The 27260-nt window shown below is 37.9% G+C and overlaps 1 protein-coding gene across 22 annotated transcripts in view; it reads left to right on the top strand.

Moving 5' to 3' along the window:
- The window catches only part of DTNA (dystrobrevin alpha), a 396589-nt gene that overhangs the window by 109203 nt on the left and 260126 nt on the right, over positions 1-27260 (top strand). The window contains exons 1-2 of one of the 22 annotated variants that reach the window (XM_060121869.1): positions 3385-3565; positions 5112-5285. The exons of 20 other annotated variants lie outside the window; for them this stretch is intronic. The gene's annotated coding sequence lies outside the window, so the exon portion shown is untranslated. Of the gene's footprint in view, positions 1-3384; positions 3566-5111; positions 5286-27260 lie in introns of those variants that run through there. One more of the 22 variants, XM_060121868.1, reaches the window with a different exon arrangement.

Genomic DNA, 27260 nt, shown 5'->3' with positions numbered 1-27260 from the left:
GCTTACAGACAACTGAAATAAGCAACAGAAATTTATTTCTCTCAGTCTGAAGACTGGAAGTCCAAAATCAAGATGCCAGCAGATTTGGTGTCTTATGAGGGCTTGCTTCCTGGCTCATAGAGGCCCATCTTTTTGCTGTGTCCTCTCCTGGTGGAAGGGTCAAAGAAGCTCTCTGGGGTCTCTTTGATAAGGGCACTAATCCCATTCATGAGGGCTCCACCCTCAAGACCTAAGCACCTCCTAAAGGCCCCACCTCCTGATACCATCACATGAGAGATTGGGTTTCAACATACGAATTTTGTGGGACACAAATATTCCGTCTATAGCAAATAGTGTATTTTTTTAAAAAAATAATATGTAAAAGACAAAATCATCCACAAAACTATCAGCATGAGAATACAGCCTATGCCAGAGTCTTAAGGACGCCAGGGAGGAAAAAATAACAGGGATCATTTGCTTTTCATTGCCCAGATTTTTCATACACAAGATGCCTGCCTCCCAGCTCAGCTAAAACCTGAGTTTTAACACCTTGTTCACCCCTCAAGGAGACGGCTACCAGCATTTGCCATCCATAGAACAGTGCTAAGACAGTCTATTTCTGGAGAATGGAGCGGAGATTAACTGCTTGTTCATGATAAATCAAGGGTATTTGATTTGCCTGTTACATGCCCAGTTTTCTTTGGAAGCAAGCCCTGGAAGCTATTTTTTCTGATCAAATCCTAACTCTCATGTTAGTGCTTGTGAAAGAGAAAAATAACATTTACTCATGATAAAGACTGAGTTCTAGCCATTATAAATCTTATCAACTGCCACATGAAGGTTAGGGGGAGAAAAAGAAGAAAAAGAAATTCCCATGTGCTCATTCAACCTTGGGTTTGGACTCACGCTGCCACTACTGTTGCACACTGTTCTGGAATTTCTGTGATTTAAACAGATGAAAACATAAAAGGAGATAAATTTGGGAACCTAAGGAGATGTTTTCTTGTTGAATGTTGTACTGTAAGGAATGGCCAGTAACATTTCAATAAAGAAAATTGTTATAGTTTACTAGTTAATCTGAATTATTAGGAGGGCCTAATATTTTCTTTATTTCTCTTAGAAGCCAGCAAGATAAATAGAAATAAACTTAGCAGAATTTGCCATGTTGGTGTTTAGAGTCATTCACTCACACAGACACAAAATGTATAATAATCTTTTTTTTTTTTTTTTGCTTCTATAAAGGTTCTCAGTGCCTAATATACCTTCCATATAATCTTTTGGTTAATGGCTTGAAAAGAGATATAATTCCCCCCACCCCATTATCTAAAATGTAAGCCAACATATAACAATTTTCCATAGGTTAAAATACACACTTTCACACAAGCAATTGTTTGCTTGTTTCAACAAACATTTCTTGGGTGTCGGTTGTGCTAATGTTCACTCAAAGGTACAGCATAAGTGAATAGTGTGGCCGAATGTGAAACAGATGACCTGCTGCCAACTCTGTCCACTCTTAGCTCACACGTGTTTTGACACCATCCATTAGCCTTGGGGAGAAGTGTTTTGATAGAGGGGGGAAGAAACACAAAGACAGGGATTTGTGCTCTCTGGGTGAGTGGTCATTTCTATTTATTTCTGAAGTTATTTGGATGTCTTTATCAGCATTACATACAGCTTGAAATTTCATATGCATTAATCAGCTTGGGAATAAGAATAAAGAAAGTTTCTTCCTCCTCTCCCTCCTTCTTTCACTCTTTTTTTGTTTTTTTTTAAAGGACATCTAGTAACAGGCTGAGGAGTGAGCAGGTTGGTAGGATCAGTCTATATGGGGCATCAAGATATCACCAAAATAAATTAGTCATAGGATGCCAGTTAATCAAGTGTTCACTCACAGTTCCCTAAAATGGTCTTGTTCAGATGTGGTAAAAGACCACCTAGGACAGAACATTTAAAACCAACCACAAACAAAGAGAAAGGTTTCTTTTTGGGAGTCAGCCTTTGCCGTTGGGTATTTTCGAGATGTCTGCACAAGTTCCTAGGGGTAGCTGCGGCCACAGCACCACCCTGAGCCCAGCCAGCTGACATTCACCTGGAGCTGGCAGAGACAGCCAGATGAGATCTGGAAACCCCAGCATGCCTGGGGTTGTGGTTTGTCTGATGCCGAAATTATAAATCCTCTATCAGGCCTTTCAAGAAGTTGTCTGGTCCATAACATTGCACATAATACGCTCACTATTTTGAACAGGGTGAGGCAAATTATTTTCAGCCGCAGCAGATCTTTTGATCCCAGTGACCACAAAATAAATATTAAATACAATTTTAGTAGTGATTTAAAGGGACTCCACATTATTCATTCTTGTCAGATCCTGTTTGAGAAAATGTACTTTTTCCCCTCATTTCCATTGACTCAGTTTTTCTTTGTTCAGACATGTGTGTGTGAGTGTGGGGTGTGGGAGAGTATTGTACGTGGCCAGCCCCACGCAGTCCTCACCAAAGTTTACAAGACAGTCCTGGAAAAGAAGCCTTGACAGGGAGATAGAAGTGTTTCTTGCACCCTCTCCTCCTGCTGTCTGCAATATAAAATATAGGACAGGTGAAAGCAGTTTTTTCACAATTCCTATGAGCAAGGTTTTCTCTCACAGAAAATCCACAGATGGAATAGTTGCCCTTCAGAATACCGTCAAGCATTCAGCATAACCATCGCTTCCTCTAATGGGTCCCAACTCATTTACTAATAAGGAAATTCAGCTCTTAACAACAAATTTGCCATTTCCCTTTTCTACTGCATCCATAGCCATTTGGGGTAAAATTATAGGTGAATATTCAAACATAAACGCTATGCAACAACAAAAATATTTGTCATGCTCCCAAATATTTGCCCCGTTTCTCCTCAAAGTTAAGGGGGAAAAAATCCAGAAAACTTACTTGTTTGTATTATGTATACCTGGGAAGTTTTTCATGCCGAGTAACAGAACACAACTTGAGCTGCCTTGCTTTCCGCTTCCAGGAATGCCAATCAGAGAACATTCTTTTTCAGACAGCCAAGTTTGGAAGTCAGTTGGTTTCTGGTAGGAGGTAGGGGGAGGGGATGGCAGTGGGAAAAGCACCGTGAGTCCTCCGGCTGATATTCAGTTTCCATGTGTTTCTGTAATAGCCATCAATGAAAGCATCTCCTTTTACCCACGTGGAGACAGGTAAAAAGACAGCTGAGTAAATCAGTATTAGATGTAGCAACGGAAGCTCAGGCAGAGCATGGAGGGGGTTGAAGAGGGTGGAGGGGGTGGAGGGAGGGCTTTTGACAGCCTGCCATTGGTGAGCTTACCAAAGGCATCTGCCAGTGGGACTTCAGTGGAATGTGAAACCAACTCATTTTCAAGTTAAAGATAGACACAGTATACACCAGGATCTAGAAGCTGGATTTTAACCTTGTGTCTCTCCCTAGAATTTCAGAGAGTCCTGTTGTGATCTCTGTTGTAATTAGCCATTTGGTTAAGGTTTATTCTTTATATGAATGTGCTAAGAATTCATATATGTTCTGGATGTACTGGAATTAAAAGGATTTAAGAGATCATGTACATACTCTAGGGTAAGTGCAAAGATGTTGCTTCTCTGGGAAGGTTAATGTTGCATTTTTCTTTTTATTTGTGTGAATGAAAAAGTGATCAGGAAGATTTTCCAGTGTTGTAACTTTGTTACCTTTCTTGAGATATTTGGGGTTTTACATTTTGTGAAGTAGAAAGAAACAAAGTATTTCAGCTTAGTTTTGAAGATGACCTTGCACTTCTAACTTCAGTTTGGCTTTACCTTTACCTACTTTTCCCTCTATTAACTCCTTAAACACCCTGCATTTCTTGAATTACAACGTCAGTAGTTAAACATGTCACAACACCGACTAAATGTTATTCCGTCCATGATGCCATTGGTGGTGACTGTATTCTTGTGAGATGGAGTTATTTCCCTTGCTTGGCACTATGGCATTTTTTAATTTAAAAAAGAAAAAAGAAAACAATAATAAAAGTGGGGGGGGAGGTGGTAGAAAGTGCATAAGGAGCCGTTGGAAGATATTCTGTTTCTTTTTTTAAAAAAAAAAAAGATGAGAAAAATAGGCAATTTTCCATTGAAGAGAACAATTTATTAATAGAAGTTATTTTTTGGTGTTGCCTCATTAATTCCAAGCAGGTTCTCGTCCTCCAAAAAAGCTGATATTTGCTAAGTGAATAGAGGCGTTCTGATTCTACAGAGCTTGAGAGTGGAGGAGGGGGAGAGCTGTCTGATTTGCTGCTGCCTTGCTATGTGCTGAGGATTTCAAAACTTTTTTAGTTAAAAGAAAGAATGACAAACCTTAGTCCTCTTCAAGTTTTTGACCATGTATAGGTTTTGTTTCTTGTTTTGTCCAGTGACCTCTCGGCTCTCTTAGAGACAGCTTTTCCAAACTTGCACAGCATTCCTTCTGAATAAATACTGTCCATAATAGTCACAGAGTACATGGTATGAATTGGAAATTCTACTTTATATGGGGAAAATAAATGTGCTGATGTGCTTATTACAGAGCGTGGGGCTGAACAGTTGTTGCACGTAACTGGCCGGGTTTTGTTCTGTCAAGTCAACCAGATTCTAATGAACTAAGTTGGCTGAACTAGGTACGAACAATGTATGATAACATGGATCTTTCACTCAACGTTGACCAGAATAAATAATAATACCACGTTACTCTTCTAAAATGAAAAATGAACATAATGAACATGATACTGATAGAGTCACTTAATTTTACAGTTCTGTTAAATCACGGTTAACCTTCCCTAATATCTATAATTAACCCATTAAGTTGTGAAAGTTGCAGTTAATTTTCACTTCTCTGCAAGTGGATGGCACGTTTGTATATTTTCCCTGGTGACATTGGATGCCTGTCCCCCTTGCTTTACCTGGCTGTGTCCTGAACTGTTGACAAGAGGAGGGAGCCTGGCAGGAATCATAGGTGTCTCCGAGATATTTGTGAGAGCATGCATCACACACACCGGGACACGCACACACACTTACATGTAAACTTACCTTTTGCTTAACTAATATATTTCTGATTGAATTATACATACAAATAAAATTATATTAGTATGGGGCTTTGTTTTTGTTTTCAGTGTGTCAAAAGAAAGCCAAAAAAGGATACAACATTTAAAAATTTTAAACTATAAGAATTTTAGACGTTATGTGGCCAGATCGCGTTGACAGGAGAAGGGGCCGATGAATATCTCTCTGCTGCTGTGATGTCCCTGCTGACATCGTCAAGCTTGGATTTTATTTCTTTGAACATAGTAAGTGTAGTTGTTTTATAATATACATCTGCTAATTCTAATATCTCAAGAGTTACCAAGATTTGTTTCTATTATTATTGCTCCTGTCAGTTTTCAGTCTTGTTTTCTTGGATATCTTTGACTATCTGCTGGAAATTATTTTTAAAATTACTTGTAGGGATAAGTTGAGACCTAGTGGTGATGATGGTCTCCTCCAGAGAGGACTTGGGTTTGCTTCTGCCAGGGCCCCTGGATCAGACCAGAATCACCTTAATCAAAGGTGATTAATCAAGGCACCTCTGTGCAAGAAGTAAGGCTACAAATTTGTGTGAGGAACGGTTGATTTGGTGTTCACATCTACCCTAAGGGAAGATATGACCTTTTGAGGTCCCAGGGGAAAGCTGGGTTAGTTTATTAAAGCCCTCACCTGAGGACCGTGGGCTTTGATGTTCCACCGACACCCATAAGGCTGCCCAGCATGAAGCTGGTTTCTCAGACCTTTTGTTCCTGATACTCAGATACCCAAGAGCAAAAGCTTTCAAAAATTAGTGTCTTTATCTGAGTTCTGGTCTTCTCTTGAATGTTCCTGTCTTCACCATCTTATTAGCTCTTTGTTGTTTTTACATTTTAAATGTTTTCGATTACCTCAATGAGAGTGTTGGTCCAAATGATCTCATTACCGTTACCCGAAATGGAAAGTCACACTTCTGCTTTTATAGTCATTTTTTTTAAAGACTCCTCATTCTAGAGAAGGTACCAGGCAGTCTGCTGATATCGTTGATAATTCCAGGTCATTTTTCTGATTTGGGGTTTTAGCTGTGGCCTGATATGTTGAGGCTTTTGTGGAGAACTTTGCAAATGCAAATTTCTGATTGGAAAAATTCATGTGTTCCAACCTGCTTTGAGCTGTGAACAGTACTTAACGGTCCTTTTGTTTGTCCTTAGCTGGCCCCTTTTCTTAGTAATCTCTGTAGTCTCTCAAGCCACCCCTACTGTCATCACTCTCAGCTGTTGACCTTGACTCTTCATGCTATCCCTTGACCTATATCCAGCATCACCACATTTCACAAATTATCGTAAATAAATTCCTTCCTTTTCCTTCTCTCTGTTCTGTTTCAGGTGCTCATCACCTCCCTTGGTTATAGTATGGCTCCCGGTTGTTCTCTTGCCTTTAGGCTCCATCCCCAGCACATGTCCCATGCTGGGACCAATACACCCGTCTTCTAAAAGTCCTAGACATGAATGGATTCCCCCCACTACTTAAAAATCTCTTGTGGTTCACCATTCCCTTCAAAATGCATTCCTTAGTATGTCTTGGTATGTCAGAAAGCCTCAACCTGTTTCTCTAACATCACCTCCGCTACTTCACTGGTTATCACCAGCACTTTAATCACACATCATTGCTGCCTCCAGAATATTCCATACATGATCATATGTCTGTACTAGTCTACCTACTAGTTTCTTGGAGTTTTTTGCCCAGAATGCTCATTGTTTACCTCCTTTGTGGGCAAATCTTACTTCTCCTTCAAGGTTAATCTCATAAGTCACTTTCACTGTCCTGGCAGGCACTGTATCTTACTCATTTTTGTATTCTCAGTTACTGACACATAGAAACCATTCAATACATGTTTAAGGAATGAACAAATGACTATTTCGAGGAAGTTTTCCCTCAACAGTTCCTTTCTTACTTTATTCTTTTTCCTTCTAAACATCATTATTCTTTTGACCTTAGGCTCCTTGTCTAGAACAGTGATCATTCATAGTTCTTGATGTCAAGTAGACTCAATTAAAAATGTTTGTTTGGTTATTGTTGTTTGGGTAAGGGGATGTTATCTATTTTCATTTTTGCCAAATGAGACTGTATACCTTGATTGTGGTGACAAAAGAGATGATAGACGTGTTAAGTACGATAAATTAGTTGTATGTTCATAATCAAAAAGAAAGTCATAGAGTTGGAAAACAGACAAATCTAGCCCAGAATACTGAATAGCACAAATGGAAGAAGTCATGTGACACAACTAAATTAAAATCATCTCATTGCATACAGCCTGAATCTGAACCATCAGAAAACACTGGGTTATTTTCAGATCACAGTGTGTGCTAGAAGGAAAGAAGTTGCTTGTTTATGTGATATGATATTGTGACCCCAAATCTTAAAGTTGGTTAAAATTTTTCCCTAAAAATTTTAAGGCCTTAAAGTGCAGTATTAATCATTTTGCTATGGTAAGTTAACAAAACTACATTTACTTATTATAAATTGAATATAGTTGATAGGAGTCAGAGGAAGAGAAAATATAGCTTATTAATTCTAAGGGTGTTTAACCGATTTCATATTCCTCAGATCATTTATAAATTTTTCACACACTTATTGTATGCCTTTAATATGTCAACTCCTGAGATTTAGAAAAATAAGAAACTTGGTTTCTATTTTTTCTTATATAGGGCTCTTTAACCTCCACAAAGACAAAAACCCTAATATGAACAGGGTCAAAATTTATCTTAAAATTTGTTTGAGTCTAATCAAATGTTCAAAGTCAATATTTAGATGAGAACCCAGATTTCTCCATCACAAAATATGAAAATATAATATTATTGAACTTTTTTTGCTTCATCAATGAAAGAAATTAAGACTAGATCTTGAAAACTGGCAGATTTTAAATTGTAACCTCCACATAGCTGAGCTAATTTGTCTTATTAATTTAACAAATCCCTATCAAGCTCCTACCTTGTGCCTTAACTGTGCTTGTCTTAGACAATGAAATTATTTACTTAGCCCCCTTCACTGGACACTGACACCAGAGTATGTTGTGTTAAGACAATGGGTGTAATTTACAAATTGCTTTATATTATTCTCTCATTTATATCCTTAATTTATTTGCACTAATCTCCACTTGTTAAAAAGTCACTTTGCCTTTTCCTCAACAATTTGTGTTTTTCTCTCAGAAAGCTAAGTTTTAAGAGTTTGGGGATTGCTTTTATTCTTAAAAATCTCATATTTTGCAGATATTTTATTATAGAATATTTTAAAGAGACCTAAACAAATTCTAAAAAAAAAAAAGCTAAATAGAAAATGTATCCTTATCACATAGGAAACTGTGTTGTATCTTCACATAAAATAAAAGTGCATTTATTTGCAGAAATAAAGCTGGATTCTGCATTCTTGCAAAATATATATGGCATAAGGATGACTCAGAGACACCCTGAGTCATGAAAGCTTCGTAAAGCTCCATGTACTTTAAAGAGAGCAATAGAGTTATTTTTATTATTTTTCCTTTTTAGTCTCATTTTACTTTTGTACCCCCATTCCTATGTAATGTGGTAGCACACAGATTTATGAGTACTGAAAAAATGAATTCACTGAATTAATCATAGTTCAAGAATACAGATGCCTTTATTAATTTTATTAAAAGATGTAGGCTAATTTTGAATGAAATTTATCTTCTCGTGCATTGAATTTTTAGTCTTAGATGGTTCATTACTACACATTTGTAGAAACATTTACTCATCAAAAGATGTTTTTAACACCTCAGGTAAGTGTAACAATTCTCGTCTAAAATGCATCCAGTGTTTCATACTATTTTGTGGGTAAGAGACATATGTTGTTATTTTCTTTTATATATGATAAAACTAAGATGCACACACATGAGGTGCTCCAGATATACTATACGTGGTTTCCTGAGGTAACACACAACCTCTAAATCTCAGTGGCTTATAAAAACCAAGGTTTCCTTCCCACTCATGAAAATTATTCGTCAGGGGTTGGCTGAAGACCCTACTCCACATTGCTGCTCTTACCAGGAAATGACCCATGTTCCTTATGCTCACATTTCCTTGGCCAAAGCATGCCATGTGGTCACACCTAACTTCAGCTGGGCAAGTAATACAGTCCTACCACTTGCCAGAAAAGAGAAAAAGCTGGAATATTTATGAAGAGATCTAATGAATTCCACACTCATGGGTGATAGGCAGTCCTAAACCCCCAGTAGACCAAAAGGTCTAGATTTAAACTTATATACCAGTGAACAGTTTTTGGTCCATACTTGGTAACACGTAGGCAAGCTACCTGTGGTCTGATGCTAACGTCTCTTGTCAGTTTTTATACTTTGACTTTGAGGCCCACTGAGAGTTTTTTGGGTCTCTAAATCTTCACCGTTTCTGGAGTGTCTGCGACCTTTCCTGTCACAGCTTCTCTGGTGCTTTGAAGTCCTAGCATTTTACCTGTCCTCACACTTAATCTCTCAGGGAGTTCTGCCCATGGAGAGTCTGGGAAGGAAAAAGAGCCTCTGATAGGGCAATTTCTATAGAATGTAGAGAGTCAGTGTGCAACGCTAGCACTTTCCCATCTCTAAGAACTGATCATGTGTAGCAGAGAAATGGAGAAAAAGTAATTGAATGTAATTCTAATCCCCAGCACCCACTTTTTCCCGGAGGCAAAATAAAAGGACTAGGATGAGGGAAAATGCCACAGAGGAATGGTGATCTGTATTATACATTAGAAATGCATAGTTTTGAATAACATTTGTATCCCTCTGCTACTCTACTTTTTGCTTTGCATTTAGTTTTAAGCATTAACAAGGTAAAACTGGGGAATTCAGAGATTAATGAGGCACCTAAAAGTTAAAAAAATTATTAGGCCAATAATTTTAAGGGTTTTTTGGATTTTAATTTGAATCAGGCAATCCAATTTATGTTCTCAGGAGTGATAATTCTAGGAAATGCTATATGGAAGGAAAAGAAAAACAGATGAGGATCCTAGGTCAGATGAATTTGGGAAATGCTGTATACCATATTGCTCTCTTGGAGATTTATGTGACCTTTGCATTAAGGGCTCTTAAAGTTTTACACTAAAGAGACATGCTTGATTTTCTTTAACTGAGTGTTTCTCAAGCTAATTTGAATATATATATATGTGTGTGTGTGTGTATATATATATATATATACACATATATATAATTTGAATATATACAAACACATATCAACATTATTTATATATGAATATATCATTTTTAACACATACTTTAATATACTTGGTAAATTCTGGATAAATCACCCCTAGTTCATTGTATTAATAATTAAAAATGTGATAGTGTGGTAGCTTATATAATACTTTGAGAAGATAAACCTGAGAATTATAAAGACTTTAAAAGATATCCTTACCTTTGGGTACTTTGTACTCTCTTTATAAATGACATTGCTTTTAAACACCAGCAGAAATCAAATCTTAAACTGATAGTGCATCCAATAATATTTGTTTAACTCTATTCAGGCCTATCATTTGTGATATAGCCACTTATAAGGAGCCTAGCTGTATTCAGCAGAACGCAGAACTCAAAAGGGATTTGCTTTATCTTACCCATGTTATTCAAAACTCTAAAACTGTTATTCCATTTTAGAATATGTTCATACATTAATAATTTATTAGACTCAGTTATCTTTTCTTTATGAAGACCGTGTGGAAAGGAAACTTCAATTTCAACATCTGTTTCTTGACTTTTTTTTTTTGTTGTTCACCTCCTTTAAATTCAAAATGTTTAAAGCTTAAAAAGGAAAAAGAAACTGTTGGGTTTCAAAAGATGCTCTACTAAATTTATTATCTATGGGAATTTTTCTGTGCAAGAATAAGGGTAATAGACTAACAAGAGCAAAATGTCCGTCTTTTGCTTTAGAATGTTTGTTATATTCAGTTAAGTGCTATGACCACTTAAAATGAACCGATTGTTCTGTGAACTTTTATACCACCAGCAGCTCTATTCAAAGAAAATCCTAGATATTTGGTTCACTTACAAGTATCAGGGTGTTTAGGTGTGACACGTAGCCTGTGTCCTTTTATCACCTTGTCCACCCTGGTAATGTTATTGTGCTTTTCATTTAATTGCATCTCCTCCCTCGATTTTAAGAGTATGAGATAAATCAATACATTTTTCAGAAAGAAAATTATTATACCTTCCTTCTGTTCCATAAAAAGAGAAATCATTCAATCAGAAGTGTAGACAGCATAAATTCTTAGCAAACGTTTTTCCTCTGACTGATTTTTGTTTATATTTTTCCTTGGGGTTATAATAAGATTCAAAAACTGTAATGATGTCAGCAACACCTCTAAAATTCCACTGAAAGAAAAGCTGAAGATTTTTTCTCAGCACTGCAGGGCTGCTCCTTTGGAACTCTGTGAGTAACCACACAGCAGAACCTTACCTTTACCTCATTTGCCAAATTATGAAGTCAATTATATCTGCGTTCTGAACTTGCTTAGCACCCAAACATTTATAATGCTGTAAATATGCTGTGTAACCATTTGCCATACACCAGAACATAAATCTAAGTTACTTAGATTTACAGTATTGTAATCTCTCCTTTAAAATGACATGAGGGAAGTGTTTAACTTAATGAGGCAGAGGATCCTGGTGTGCAAGTTACATTGTATTTTTCATTGCACAAGGGTAAATTATTGCTTCAGTCTCCTATATGGTACCCCAGTGGCCTCAAATATACAATGTAGCTTCCAGAAATGCCTGCTTTTGTCTTAGGCAATAATTTACTCCACTAGAGTGTGCTGAGAATTACCCATAACATTTCTTGCAGTAGGCTGAATTTCTTGAAAGTCATTCACAGATACTAACTGAATTTGACTTTTTAAATTTTTTTTAACATAGGGACATTGACAGACATGGTAAGTCTGCATACATTAATATACAAAAGGGAAAACGAGCATTTACTTTCTGTCTAAAACTAGAAAACAAGCAAAAAAATTCTGAGTAAGAGATGAAATTATAGGACATAAAATTTTTTCTTAGCATTTTAACCCTGATGTTGCTAACTTTTTAAATAAATAAGCACAGGCCTTTGAAGGGTGGTCCATAAAGATTTAGGACTATAATAATTAAATACGTAGTTACATATTTGCAAAAGAAAAATCCTAATCCTGTATGGAACACCAAATTTATGAATCTAAATGTGGGGGGAGTTTTTTTGTTTTTCTTTTTGGTTTTTTTTTGCGGTACGCGGGCCTCCCACTGTTGCGGCCTCTCCCGTTGCGAAGCACAGGCTCCAGACGTGCAGGCTCAGCGGCCATGGCTCACGGGCCCAGCAGCTCCGTGGCATGTGGGATCTTCCCGGACCGGGGCACGAACCTGTGTCCCCTGCATGGGCAGGCGGACTCCCGACCACTGCGCCACCAGGGAAGCCCTGGGGGGAGTTTTTTAAACAAGCTTTACTTTCTGATAAAGTAATATAGGAATTTAATTAAAACGAACCAAAAACTCCCCTCACCAATCAGTGTTGCAGCATTTGGGTAAATGTTAGAGCTTGTCAATTTTCAAGGCAGAGACGTTATTCCAGGCTTTCTGCCAAACCATTACTGGTAATCAAGAGACGAAGCACGTGAAAGTACTGTGCCTGGCTTAGTTAGATATGCATTTGCTAAAAGAGAAGCCAACACATTTCTCATGCAAGCCATCAGAATTACAATTGAGGAACACATACACACACACACACACACACACACGCACGCACGCACGCACGCATACAATGCTTTTATAAGTCTAGCAATATACACATTAAAATGACACTCTGTGCTTAAGGGGAAAACAGTAGCAGACACAGCTCATGTTGACTGGATCCTTTCTTTATCGATAGAGTGGTTTTAATACCCAGCCACATTTCTCTCAATGGCTGCAATGGGAGGAATTAAATTACTCATATCTGGACAAGATTTGGGATTGTACCACGTGCTTAAATTTTAGCAGCTATTTAAAATCTCTCATTGATAAATGGGTGGTTTAGGCTGCTATTTTCTGGTGGTTGTTTTTTTTTTTATTTAAATGATTTGGATAAACATCTGTTTCCCCATAGTGCTAAAAAACAATTTATGTGATATAATAGTGATGTCAGAAAGTAATCAAAGCAAGCATTTTTATGAAAGGAAGACTGAAATGTTTCAAGTTCTTTGGAGGGAGGAATATTGGGTAAATAACTGAGTATTTGCATATATTATTTTGACCACTGGAGGGCTCTCAGATATTTTTACTTTAATTCTTTAGAAATCAATTTGCCATAGCTGTAACTTCCGTAAAACAAATTTAAATCTTGGCACTATAAGGTCTATATAGTCACCTAGCTCTTAAGATGGTACATGTTCTCAAAATACAACATAAAAGAGCAATCAGGTTTAATTTACTGTGTTCTTTCACTGTTTCACAACAAAATTTCGCAACAAATTGACTCTCCCCAAAAGTAAACAAAGCCAGATAAAACAATAAATGCATACTCTCAAGGCAGATGACCTGGAGCCAGAGTTAGAAATGGTCTGCCGTGTATATCAAGTTCTTTGAATTCTCATGCATTTGCATTTACTCAATAATAAATCTTTGTTTCATTATCATAAAAGTATTTTTCTGCAAATTTCCAGGAAGATGCACCATGTTTATCCAATAACTTCTCATCCTCCCAAGTTGCTGCTGGTATCCTTTAGAATTTCCTTTGATTACAAATCTCTTTTGCTCAAGAAGCATAGGTGTAGGTAGTAAGAATGGCAAGAAATGCAATTTAAATATATCAATCACTCTAGACAGTGATTTTAAAGAAGATAAGAATGGAGGCAGACGAGAGAGGGGATAGTGCAACAGTCTATTCATAAAACATTAGAAGATTTAACTGATTCCATAATGCCAAGGTTAGATGGACCACAAGAGTGGAGGTTCCCATATGTTTTGTAGCTTAATTCTTTAGAAATCTATTTGATATAGCTGAATATTCTCAAAATGGACATTCTATGCAGAGCACATGCAAAAAAGAGACTACACTTCATAGTTTTCTCATAGTTTTCGCCCTTCTGCAATACTGTGAATACCCACTAGGAGAGATGGGGGAAATGTTTGTCACTGTCACCAGCACAGAGGTGTTCGTCCTGATGGGTCCCTCTTCTATCTTTTCATGACCTCTTGGCTTCTTGTGGACATCTCCCATGAACACTCAGAATTCCGAGTTTTGCTGGCCATTTCTTCAACGGCTCACATAATCCATTTTATCCAACGTCAATAGGTCAGAAGATACAGAATTACACAGATCAAGGAGGAGAAAAGCAAAAGAGGTAACATTCTGGTACTCAGTGAGGAAGATTATTTCCAGATGGTTCTGCTTAATAAACAGTGAAATGCAAGGGGGAGGATTATAATAACGTGCTTAATCTGGAAGTGGCTATGATTCCAAATCCCTATGATTTGAATCTGGAGTGGCTGTGGTGCCAGTTTAGGGAAACCAAAGCTTCCTCGCTCCCTGATGAGGCTACCCAAATATTACGCTCTTTTGACAGATTCAACTACGATTTTAAATCTTATTTAAAAAGCTGTTCTCCTAGGGCTTCCCTGGTGGCGCAGTGGTTGAGCGTCTGCCTGCCGATGCAGGGGACATGGGTTCGTGCCCCGGTCCGGGAAGATCCCACATGCCGCGGAGCGGCTGGGCCCGTGAGCCATGGCCGCTGAGCCTGCGCGTCCGGAGCCTGTGCTCCGCAACGGGAGAGGCCACAGCGGTGAGAGGCCCGCGTACCGCAAAAAAAAACAAAACAAAACAGCTGTTCTCCTCACTTTATATATCTAAATAACTGGATTGGTATTCCAGTAAATTGGAGACACCTTCATGTCCCCAAGCCTACAGAAATATAGGCAGCCTGAGCCACGATGATGACAAGGTTTTGCTGTCACAATCAGGAGTGGCCTTAATAAGCAGTTCTGCCTTTTACAAATTGCTACCTGGAAGAAAGACTTTGCATTAGCAATGCTAAAAATAAAATATACATCCCCTAGTATTCAAATGAATAATTCTCAGTAACCCTGCTAGGGCAGTTTCTTCATCTACTCGAAGTCTTTAACACCCTGGAGGACACTTCAAGTATGTCTTTCTATTCAAATATTCAGATATTTGATGAAAGCATTTCTTGGGTTTTTTTTAATGGATTCAGGCAGTATAGTGGTGAGACCTAGCCATAAAAATGTCTAAGCCCGAATCATTTCTTTCATGCTTTAAGGAACTTATAAAATCACAGAGCAGATCTGGAACTTTTTTTTCTTTTGAGAAGGCGTTTATCCACCTCTTTGTGTACTGGAGTTACCCATCTCTGTGTGAGAATATGTCAGGCTTCTTAATTTTTCCATGAGAATATCAACCTGCTGCCTTTTCACCTGCTATTTAAACATATAGATCTTTCTTCAGTCAACCATGTAGAATATCTGCCCTTACAGCAACTATCAAAAGATTTAACCTTGAATTGACTGTGTTAGGTAAGAGTATGCCAAGGTATGTTCTCCAAGTGCTATAGTAAGTTGAATCACATACCTAGGCCTCATTGTCTTAACTGTTCTCTTCCCTGTCTGTACATATGTAATGTCATTACTGAGGAACCGTTTCGTTTTGTGCCCTTGAGTCCTGTTCCAGTTTACCGTAAGACATGGCATTTTGGGAAAATAAAGAAAGAATGATATTGAACAACTGCAGTAACATTGTGCTAAGTATTACTTTATATCTTCAGAATAAGGGACCATACCATACAATTCTCATAGGAATTTGTGCCAGGAAAACATTTATTTCTCAAGATACACTTGTAAACTTTCTTTACTATACAAGGAAAATCATATGATCTATCAATTTCCTTTTTTGTTGCGACTGCCCAAGTTACTTCTTGTTTCATAATAACGCTCATCTGTCTCATTGGGGTGTCATTCGTGCTTTCCCCACCTGTGATTTCTGACTCAGGTGAGAGATCAGTGCTCCACTGTTTCTCATCATCAAGCAGACAGTAGTATTTGTTGATTTAATATGACTTTGCGCTGTCCTGTATGTTTTTAATAATGAAATACTCCATGTTAAAAATAGGAAGTAAAATTTCAAATCCTCAGGGATGGTGAACAAGACAGTTGAGAATAATGGAATAACTATAAACAGTAACATTTCTTAGGGGCATTTGAAACATTTTTCCCAAAGAGCTTGATGATATCCTTTTATCTGTACTCCCGTTTTGCCCAGAGTCTATATTTATTGCTATAAGTCAGGTCACGTTGGATTTTACTGAGTTTTATTTTCAATAAGTTTTCACTTTCTTGGAGTTTGCATCAGAGGACTGTTGACAGAATAGTTAAGCAGTAAGGTTATGCTTATTCCTCTGCACACTCCCCTCCCTCTTTGATAACGAATTTTCTAATATTATACTGGGTCCAGAGAAGCTCAACTCTGGATTGAGTCACCAAATTTTAGAGCTGGGAGTAGGCTTAGACATCATTTAGTGACTCGTACAATCTATTGGCTTGACAGAAGATGAAAGCACAGCCTAGAGAGATCAGCTTTGTCCGAGAACTCAAGGACCAAGAGTAGCATCCATTCCAGTTCTGTTCTCTTACATCTTAGGGCCTTTTAAAAGTTCATGGCAGCATTCTTTGGCCCTTACAATAATGACTTGCCCACCTCAATTACTTTCTTTTATGGAGGTCATCCTGCTTTACAATATTTGTAGGCAATATCATGAAATTGTTTTTGATAAGGAAAAACTAGGGACAGAAGGATTAAAAATTGGTCTGTAAAGCATTTTAAGTCAATGGTGACTGTAAATCACTGTTTTAGGCAAACACAGTATCGGATAGCTCTCTCCACACAGAGCAGGCAAATGGAAGCACACCCTTCAAAGGCTGGAGCAGATAAGTCATAATTCTGTGACAAGCATTACAATCCTCTGAGCTTCTCAATCATTTTTCATTATTCCTTTCTGCCTGTGTCACTTTTAGAAGCTTAGACCAAACCGTTCATTGTCAGGAAATAGTATGTTCGATGTGTTCAAGGGCTTTGTGCTGTAAATAAAGAGAGAATTTCAAATCAGTGCTATGTGGAAACGTTAAAAAAAAATTACTTGCAGTTTTGACTTAGCATTTTTCACGTTCATAAAATATTGGTCAAATGAGTGATCCTTGGTAATGAAGAGAATCTGTATCTTTTTTAATTCCATTTTTCATTCATTCACCATCTGCTTTGGTCACCAACCACGTGCCAGTTACTGTAGGAGATCTATGGATGCAATCTCTGTCCTCAGGGAGTTCACAGAGTGCAGGAGAAAGCCATGTACACAAACAAGTTGTCATGATTTTATGTGACAGATGCCATGACATAAACCCCAAGAGGCATAACAGAGAGGACAGAGGATTAATAGAGGGAAAGATAAATGATGTGAAACTTGAAAGATGGCTCCCAAGTTTGACAGGCAGGTTTGCGGGGAGGGGTGCACACTAGGAATGCAAAATAATATTCTGGGAGGAGCAAACATCAGTTTAAAAGTATTGAAGGGGTAAGAAATTATGAAATTCTTAGATAACTGAAAATGGTGTAATATTGCTAAAGCATAAAATGCATTGTAATAAGTGATACACACTAAGACTGGACACAGAGAGAGAAATATCATAAAAGGTCTTTAAGACTATGTTAAAGAGGTTAAAATTTATACTGAGGCAATGAGAAACCACTCAAAAATTAAGACCAGGCTATGGATTAGTCAATCTGAATTTTAGAAACACCACTGTTGCCACAGTCTGTAAGGAAAGCTAGAGAACAAAGAACGCAAATCGAAAGAACAGCAAAAAGGCAACACACTACAAATCCCAAGCAAGAAACGTTAGAGCCTGGTGTTCTAAGGAAGTTGCAGCGATAACTGCAGTGAGAAAGAAAAGGGAGGATCAACCCACATGATATTTCTTAAGTAGAATCAATACAATTTAGAGATTGGACAGGAGGCCCTGAGAAAAGTGAGAGATCAAGGATGGTTCTGAGGTTCTGGTTCTGGCAACAGGATGGATGGTAATGTCATTCGTGATGTTAGGGAATGTGGGAAAGGTTTATGTATGGGAAGGGTGAACACAGTGGCTTTGGACATTTTGAGTTGGAAACTTTTGTGGGACATTCATGTAAAGATGTTCATTTGGCACTTGGGTAAATAGGGGGAGGACGTCTTGTGTAGAGATATTGATTTAAAAGTCATTTGTGTATAAGTGGCTAAAGCTATGAAGAGTGTGACCTATCCCAAGGAGAGGTAGACTAAAAGGAAAAGAAGGATGAGAAAGAACCCAATGAACAGTAGTGATTTGGGTTGAGGAGAGGAAGAGCATCTTCAAGAGACTTTAGAAAGAATTAGCCAGAGTAACGTCACCAAAATGGCAGCCTCCACCCACACACAAAGAACAGCAATTAGTCAGATACCCATGGGCAAAAGCAGCTCTGGGAGAGCTCTGGGGTCCACTTAAGAAACTTCAGCAACACAATGGAACAAAACAGGCGAGAATCATACAAAAAGGAAGGAAGACGGCTTCATCTGCATTATCCCACCCCCAAGTCAGCTTTGCTCAGCCCCAAGAGGGAAGTCTCCAGCTGGAAAGAGGTCCCCTCACTGGGAAAGGAAGAGTGAGTTAAGAGACAAGCTTCCAAAGAGGGTGGCTGGCCAAAAAGGGAACCCAAATTGAAGGACTTTAAAAAATATATATCACTTTTAAATAGGATAGACTTGAAAATATTTTAATTGTTTATATGAAAAAGTTCATGGAAATGGAAAATGTATAGACTCAGAAAAAAAGGGGGAACTGATAAATTTCCAGAACAAACTTAACAAGGGAACCCATAGAACAGGCATTTGTGTGCAATACAGCACACTTATTACAAACCAAGATGCACATTGCTGTTGTGTTTGGCCTATATATTGTTTTTTTGATTTGATTAAAAGAAAAACCTATTTGAAGTGACTGAATTGCTCAGGGGACTATTTCATGAAAATACCATTAAAAAAACTTCAGCTATTTATTGCAAATTTCAGATGCTGTTTTTTCTTGATCAAGGGAAGATAAGTAGATACAATGTTGTCCTTTAGTCCAGAAAAATTTCCTGCTCTCACGTCTACAAATGATCACCTAGTGTTAGAAACAAGATTTCTTAAAGATCATTATGTATTATGGCAAGATATATTCAGCAGAAAACATTTTTAGAAAGAACTAAATTATGTGGGAACTGGTACTGCATTCTTAATAAAGAAATCAGAACTGGCTTCCAAATGTTGCAGCTAACTCATGTAATCAACGAGTGTGTCTTACCATCAAAAGAACAACTTGAATTGTTATCAGTAAGCCACACTGGTTGAATCCGAAATGCCAGTTTGATATATGACAGGAGTAACCTCAGACTCTCTAGAAATACGAAAGATTTTTCTTCTTAGAAAATACCATGGGATGAAAAATGTGGCTGTATGTTCAGGCTCATGGCAGGACCACCACAGGCTAGAACTCTGAGGGGCACCATTCACTTGTAATACATTGGATCTGCACAACATGAAAACCCTACCAGTGTGGGGTCAAGGACCAAAAGATGCAGGCTTCACCAAAATAGGGAACAAAAACCTAATTCAGGAACCAGAATCTGAGCCTCAAATAAGATCGAGGAGACAGACTTTGCAGGACTTTCATTTTGGCTCTGCAGGAGCTGCAATAAAAATCAGAAACAAATCAAAGGGAACTCCATTCATACTGTATATTCCTTAGAATTGGATTTTTAGAGAATATTCTGGCAGATGGAAGTGGCTTTTCTTTAAAAAAGTGTATATTACACCAATTTTTCCTTTCTTGTTTGCACAAAGGGTTTTAATTTCTCTTTCTAGAGCCTCTGTTTCTCTATTCAGTTTTCACTAAGTAGTCATAGGAGCTCAAAAGCATCATTGTTTTAGGAGAACGTTCTAATCTAGAAGCAGTAACTACAGTTAGTACAAGTAGAGGAACATAAAGGGACTTTGGCAAGGCTTTTCTATCCTTTGATTCATTCATTCATTTATTCAAGAAATACTTTTGAGCACCTGTTATGTGGCAAGAAGTGTTCTGTATTCTGGCCATCGGCCGGGCAAAGAGACTATGAATAAGCTAATGGTTCAAGGTCTAAGCACCTGCTGAGAGAGAAGGCATTATGTGTAGCAAGAAATGCAGCCACATCGGTGAATGAGGGATCAATGTTGTTTTCTGAAAGTTGCATTTTTAAAGCCATAATTCTTCCAAATGTGTTGAAAATTGTCCTCAGAAGCTATTTTAACTTTACACAGACGCAGCGCTTTTATAATAGGAAAATGCTCATATTTTCAACTCAAGTTCTTAAGTGGAGACAACACGGCAGATGCTTTTGCTAAGCTTAAGAGATCGATTTGAACTGAATTTTAATTAAAATTGCTCAAAGGGCTGTTGAAAAGTTTTCTCATGATTGTCTGAGTCCATCAAAAGTTCTGCCCCCTCTAAAGAAGGATGTAGTGTCGGACTTAAATCAAAATAGGAAGGAAAAATTGGTTATGTCATGAGGTTTCATTAAATGTTACAATAAAGTTAATTTTCATTTTACTCTTGGCAGTTACAGATATACTAATTTGTAAAGATATTGAAGTCAAGAAATTAGCATTGATGCACAAGCTTATGCTGAGAACAACATAATACATTGGTATATGAACATTTCTATAAAAAGTACCTACTGACTAGTTCAATATCTGTTTTTGCATTTTTAATTAGCAAATGCCTCTTAAGGACTGATGGTCTGACAACACAACTGATTAAATTAAATTTAAATTTAGACTTTAATGTTATTTTTTAATAAATGAATTAGGAAAGCATCAAACTGTTATTTTCTTCTCACATGCCAAATGTCAACATAATTTCTTCAAGGATAATCATTTTTAACTGTGGAAATGTTGGTTCCTCAAAAAGAGGGCAATAGGGAATGCTGCTGTGTCAAACAAAGTTGAAATTTCAGAGAAACTTAATTAGTAACTATTGTTCAATTTTTTTATTAACAGTGCTTTCTTAGGTACTTAGCAAGATAAAAGACGCATTAGATGGGACAGCAACTCATCCAGAGCTCACAAAATACAGTGGGAAATAGCTGTGATAAGTGTTTTAATAGCTGAATAAACAACATCCAGGCTGAAAGTACTATAGGGAACAGAGAAATTAATTCCAGTTGGGGAAACCTTTTAAATTATATACACCAAGTGGAGCATTCGTTGCAACAGGGAACAATAATACAAATATATGACGTGGCCCTTTCCTTCAAGGAACTTACTGTCTTCTTGGGGAGAGAAGAATTATACATAAAATAGTTAAAGGACTCTATAAATAGAGAAAGTATTATAAAATGTGCAATTACAAAATGACACAAAGTCTCTAATCAGAAAATAAAGGATCTGAGAGTTCAGTGGAGGGAGAAATTGGTATTGACTGGAGAGATTAAATGATACCTTGGAGATGATGGACCATGATATGGGCTGGAAAGTGCTGGAAGTATTTGCAGAGGCAGCAGAAGGGGAAAACTGAAATGATGAAAACAATGAACAAAGGCAGGGCTGATTACAGCCTGTTCCGTGACCTTCAGAGGCCGACCTGGTTGAAGCAGAAGGCCTTCTTTGGGGAGTATTAGAAGAACAGAGTGGTTGCGTAAGGAAAAGCATAGGGTCGGGGTGCGGCATGAATGCCAAGATTAGGAATCCAGGCTTGATCTGATAGGAACAGGAAATCCCTGTAGTTTGTCCAGCAGCCTAGTGACACAAGGAGAGCAGCTAGAAAGGCACACTAGAAAGATTAGTCTGGAAGTTATTGTTTTTCTGAAGAATCATTTTATATAAAGTTCCCCTAAACCACTTGGAATCTGTAAAGCATTAAACAGATATACAATGTTGTCATTACCTTAGACACAGAGAACTAACGAGCGTGTATACAAGCCTAACTCTTTAGAAAGTGTACTGTAGGATCTTGTGACCGAGATGTAGAAGAAATCATTCGGTTGGCCTGCTCTACCATAAAGGATTAGATGAAAAACGGATATAATGGATTAGCCTTTGTTAAAACAACATGAGAGAAACAGAAGTGGAAATGTTACATGAAAAGAGAGATTTATTTTCAAAAGGACCTATCTCAGATATTTTAGGAACCTTCAGAAGGTGGCCTGTAGTGGGAAAAAAAGAAAGCTTCCTTTTGTAAAATTTTTAAAAAGGGAGAAATAGCTTTTGGAATTACAAACTGGTTATCTCAGCTTTCATGCCTGACAAGAGACAGTCAACAGGTTGCCAGCAACCAGCAGGGCATTTACTGTAGGCAGTAATCAACAAGACCTTATGGAGAGAAAATCAGGGCAGATCAATTCAATTTCCGCCCCAGACACAGAAATAGATCTTAGTGATAAGGAGGTTATAATGTGGCTGAATTTTCGTAAGACTTTGGTATCTGCTCTGCTTGGCATCCTTTTTTAAATAAGCTACACAGATACACTCTGTGGAGCTTGCATGTGGGCATAGCTGATGCGTTTATATTCAGATATTAATTATTGATTAAGGATGTCTCACCATTAATATGGAAACATTTTTCTGTAGCTGATAAACTCAGTGGTCAAAGGTTCATGCTAATGGTGCCAAAGTAATGGAATTGCCCTCCATGTGGCCTCACTTTGTCCTGGAGTCACATTACCGGCTGGACTCACTCCTTCCCACAAAATCACAGTGCATGTTGTTGTCACTAGAAGAACCAGACAAGAATGGTAGAACAAAATAAACCCATGTTCATTACTGGAATAAAAACTGCCCTTAAATGCTACTTGGGCAGAAGTCCCTAAGCACAGATGAGTCTGACAGTCAAAAAACCTATTGGCTCATTCAAAATACCTACTATATCAAGAAAACTGATGGTTTAACTGACTTGAACTTTTTTTTTACTCTACTAGTCAAATCAAACAAGTTCACCCTTTTGAGACCAATAATGTTTGTGTGGGAATATGTGACAGTTGGGGAACCAACAATCATACCAAGTTGGACCTGGTGCAAATTGTGTTTACTTTCTCTTATCTCATTGCTGAAATCTCTACTGCTCTCTTCAGCCCAGGAGAGCTTATTCCTCCCAGCTCCCCACAGCTCCTTCTCAATCCACTTCTTCCAGGCCCCTATCGGTTTCTAATGCACTTTTATGCCTTGTTGCCTCCTCCCAGCAATGCCCACATAGCCATTCAAGACATTAAATTTAGGTCTACAGATGCCAATATGGCCTCAGAGGTCATACAGAGGTGTGGCGTCTGAAAAGGCCTCTTCAATATCCACAGATGAAATGGCTCTCAGGCCTCTGTGCCATCGTCTCTATAATTGCCTGTGCCGTGTTCTTTGCCCTTTGTGTCACTGAGGCACGGTGCCCCACCTCGACTTCCTGTGTCTGGGAAGGGAAGAGGCCATACCTAACCTGTACCAGCGCAGCTGTACGTATTGAAAATTCCACCCACAGCATGTGTACTCAGCCTGGGGCACAACATGAAAGATTTTCCTTAAAATTCTTCATTCTGTTTATTATTAATGACTTTCTAGTGCTGCTACTAGTATTTCTTCTAACATTAGTTCCTTTTAGGAATTACTTGGTATATCTTCTGTCTATGTCCTATTTCTAAAAATATGAATTCTAATCTTTAAGAATAATCAAGTTTTCTACAAGTGTTAATAGCTACAAAACACTCTTTTGGTCACTTCTCTAGTTTTAATAAGGGGCATATCGAATTCTTCTTATGCATTCCATCTCTGCTAATCATCTTCTGTAAACCATCTTATTTTTAATAAAACAGTAAGTTAAAAGATACAAAAGACCTCTGGCACATGAAAACTGTTACATATAGAATGGATAAACAACAAGGTCCTACTGTACAGCACAGAACTATGTTCAGCATCCTATGATAAACCGTAATGGAAAAGATATGAAAAAGAATGTGTATATATGTATAACTGAGTCACTTTGCTGTACTGCAGAAATTGTAACTTTTTATAGAATTGTAAATCAACTATACTTCAATATAATAATTTTTTTAAAAAATTTAAAAAATAAACAATAGTAAAAGAGCTCTGTGCCAAACGAATTCTACTGAGATGGTTTTAAGTGTTTTGGTAAAGGAGTCTCATATTCGTGCGACACAGTGATTTATTTTGATCCTCTTGTGCCCTAAGGATCTTTAGACATGACATGCAACTTTATAAAGAAAACTAGCCGTCTGGTTAGTGATCCATTTATGGAGAACGACTCATTTCCCTTGGCCTCTACTTATACAATGTTCAAATTGCATTATGTTCCTTGAGACTTTTTGTTTCATTGATCCAGATAACTCTGGCTTGATGCCTTTTCAAAGAACTGCTTATCAGAGAATTTCCGGTGACCTTCTGACATTTCAAAATTGCATATTCCCTGGGTAACAATTTTATTTGTAGTAATTATAAAGCTTCAAACTTCCTAAAGATACAGCTAATGCAGAAAGACAAGCTGTGTGAAATATTATTGGCTACCTCAGTTTCATCCAAGCTCCGTACTTTTCCTTTTTCTCATACTTGAAACTGTCACACTTGCTAAACTTATATTTTCAAACTGGTTGAGACACTTTATACCTACTGTATTCATAATTCTAATCTATCAATTATTTAAAATGTATAATGTTCACAATGTGTTGTTTCTTCATGTTAAATAATGTTGATCATTTATCTAGTAAATTTCTTCTTAGTTGCATAAATAATTTTATATTTTTTATTAGTGACCAAATGTTTTACTAAATTATGAAATGGCATATCATATAAAACATTTTAACAATAAAACAGTTCTTCCCTACGTTGACACAAGCTCTTCTAGTTTCCTAATTAATAAAGAACAATTCAGTTCTCATTACAGCTAAGTTTCAACTACGAACACAAACACCTTACCACGTTATTTAGATTAAGAAATAACTCAGATTTTCCCCGGCACTTGAAAAATTTTCTTATTATAAATTGCCTCAGAAACTCCCTCAACTAAAGCAGTACTTACCAAAGAATAATATCTGTCCATCTGACCTGATGGAGTTTCCATAAGTACATGAACTGAGAGTCAGTAAGTAGGTTTGGGACTTGGAATTTCGGAACTGGTTTTATTTTTATTCCTCTATCGTACCTTTCTTTTATCTTATTGCTGTCGTTGTTCAGATTCCTGATGAGTGTGATACTTTCTGTCCTAACTCAGAGGGTTTCTAGAATTGGTCCTAGGAAGTCACTCAACATGCTCCTTGTTCTTCTGGGGTAGGATTTCTTCAGAGAAACAGTGAATCCAGGTCTTCGTGAAATCAGACTAGGGAAGCCTAAGATGTTCCATTGTCCTGGGCTTCCGAGACGAGTACCGTTGAAAACCTGCAGCCTCCCCAGTCCTCCCAGCCACTCATGCCTGTTGCCTTTGGTCAACCACAACCCCATATGGAAAGCCCTCCAAGTCCCTCTCCTCTCCTGACTTCCATTACCAGACACAACACCCTGAGCTACTTTCCTCCTAAGTCTTTCCAGTTTGCACTAAATGCTGTTCCCCACAACCCTAAACAGTCTCTTCACTAAGCAATTCTCCATGTCCTGACCTTCTAGGCGCCTGCCAGGCCTCTGATTTTATGGTTTCGCCAGGGAAGCTGCTAATCCTACCCTGCCCTCTGTGCCACAGAATTAGATGATGTGCTTGGCATTTCCCTCCCTCCCTAAAGTGGTTTCCACATCTTTCTCTACGATGCTTGGATAAAGACCTCCCCTTGGGGCCTATGAAGTCACCTTTACCCCTCTCTTCCTCCACTGATCGCTGTCATCCACCTACACGTTAAAGAGTTTAGAAGCCAATACATAGTGAACTTCACAGCTCCAGCAACTGCCATCTTCTTAAGTGATTTCACGTCTGGGCGGCCCATCCAGGAAAACTATAGTCCCTCGGGGTCTTGGCCTCCTTAGCGGAAGTCATCTTCTCCACACTGCTTTAGAAACCCCACTCCCTCCGTGACTAGTCATACGACACATATGATATTATTACTCTGTTGTAATCATACATTACAGAGTTATGTGAGGGTTAGAGAAAAGAAAATGAAGAATTCAGTAGTGACTAAAAGAATGTAAGAGGAAAGTGGCAGCCAAGAAACCAGTGAAATATCTGTTTTATTTGCAGCAGAGAAGCTCCTGGGAGCCAGCATTGAGGTAATGCCAGTTTCCAGAGACATGAGTGAGATACAAATTTGGTATTGAGATAAAGATTTGTAGAATTTAGTAACCTCTTAGATTTAGAGAGAAGCAAGGAGTGGAGGCTGAGTCCAGAGTATCTATCTTGGGAGACTAGTTAGATTGTAGCTCCGTGAATGGAACTGGAGAGTGGATCAGTTAGATGATCAATTTTAGGGATTTCTAAGTCAATCCAGGCAAAAACAAGGTAGATGTATGTCTTTGGAGGGCAGAAGAGAGGTCAGAGTAGAAGACAAGGTTTTGGAATCATCAGCATATAAGTGTGATTGAAGTTATGAAAGTAGATGAAAACACCCTGGAAAAGTGAATGGAATGTTGGAAAGGATAAGGTTCTGAAGGACTCCAGTGTTGTAGGAGTGGTGAGGAGACAGAGCTAATCACAGCGCCAGAGAAGGAAGGAATGTTATGAGTTAAAGTGATGGAAACAATAATAATAGCTAACATGTACTGAGTGCTTACTATTTTTTAACTTTTTATTTTATATTGGCGTATAGTTGATGAACGATGTTGTGTTAATTTCAGGTGTACAGCAAAGTGATTCAGTTATACATATACATGTATCTGTTCTTTTTCAAATTCTTTTCCCATTTAGGTTATTACAGAGTATTGAGCAGAGTTCCCTGTGCTCTACAGCAGGTCCTTGTTGGTTATCTGTTTCAAATATAGCAGTGTGTACATGGCAATCCCAAACTCCCAATCTATTACCAGGCAATTCTGCTAAACGTTTTATGTGCATTATACCGTGGTGGTTTAGAGCACAGATGGGTTCAAATCACAACTCTATCACTTACTGGCTGTGACTGTTGGCAAGTTTCTTAAGCTCTCTGTGCTTCTGTAGCTTGAGGATAACAATAGTACCAACCTTAGAGGTTGGAGTGAAGGCTAAAAGACTTAATGTGCCATATTCAGCAGAACCCGACTCACGGAAGGCC

This window comes from Lagenorhynchus albirostris, chromosome 14 (assembly GCF_949774975.1).
Source record: "Lagenorhynchus albirostris chromosome 14, mLagAlb1.1, whole genome shotgun sequence".
Taxonomy (NCBI): Eukaryota; Metazoa; Chordata; class Mammalia; order Artiodactyla; family Delphinidae; genus Lagenorhynchus; species Lagenorhynchus albirostris.
Note: the sequence above shows the minus strand (reverse complement) of the source record. Positions and strands in the feature narration are given on the sequence as shown.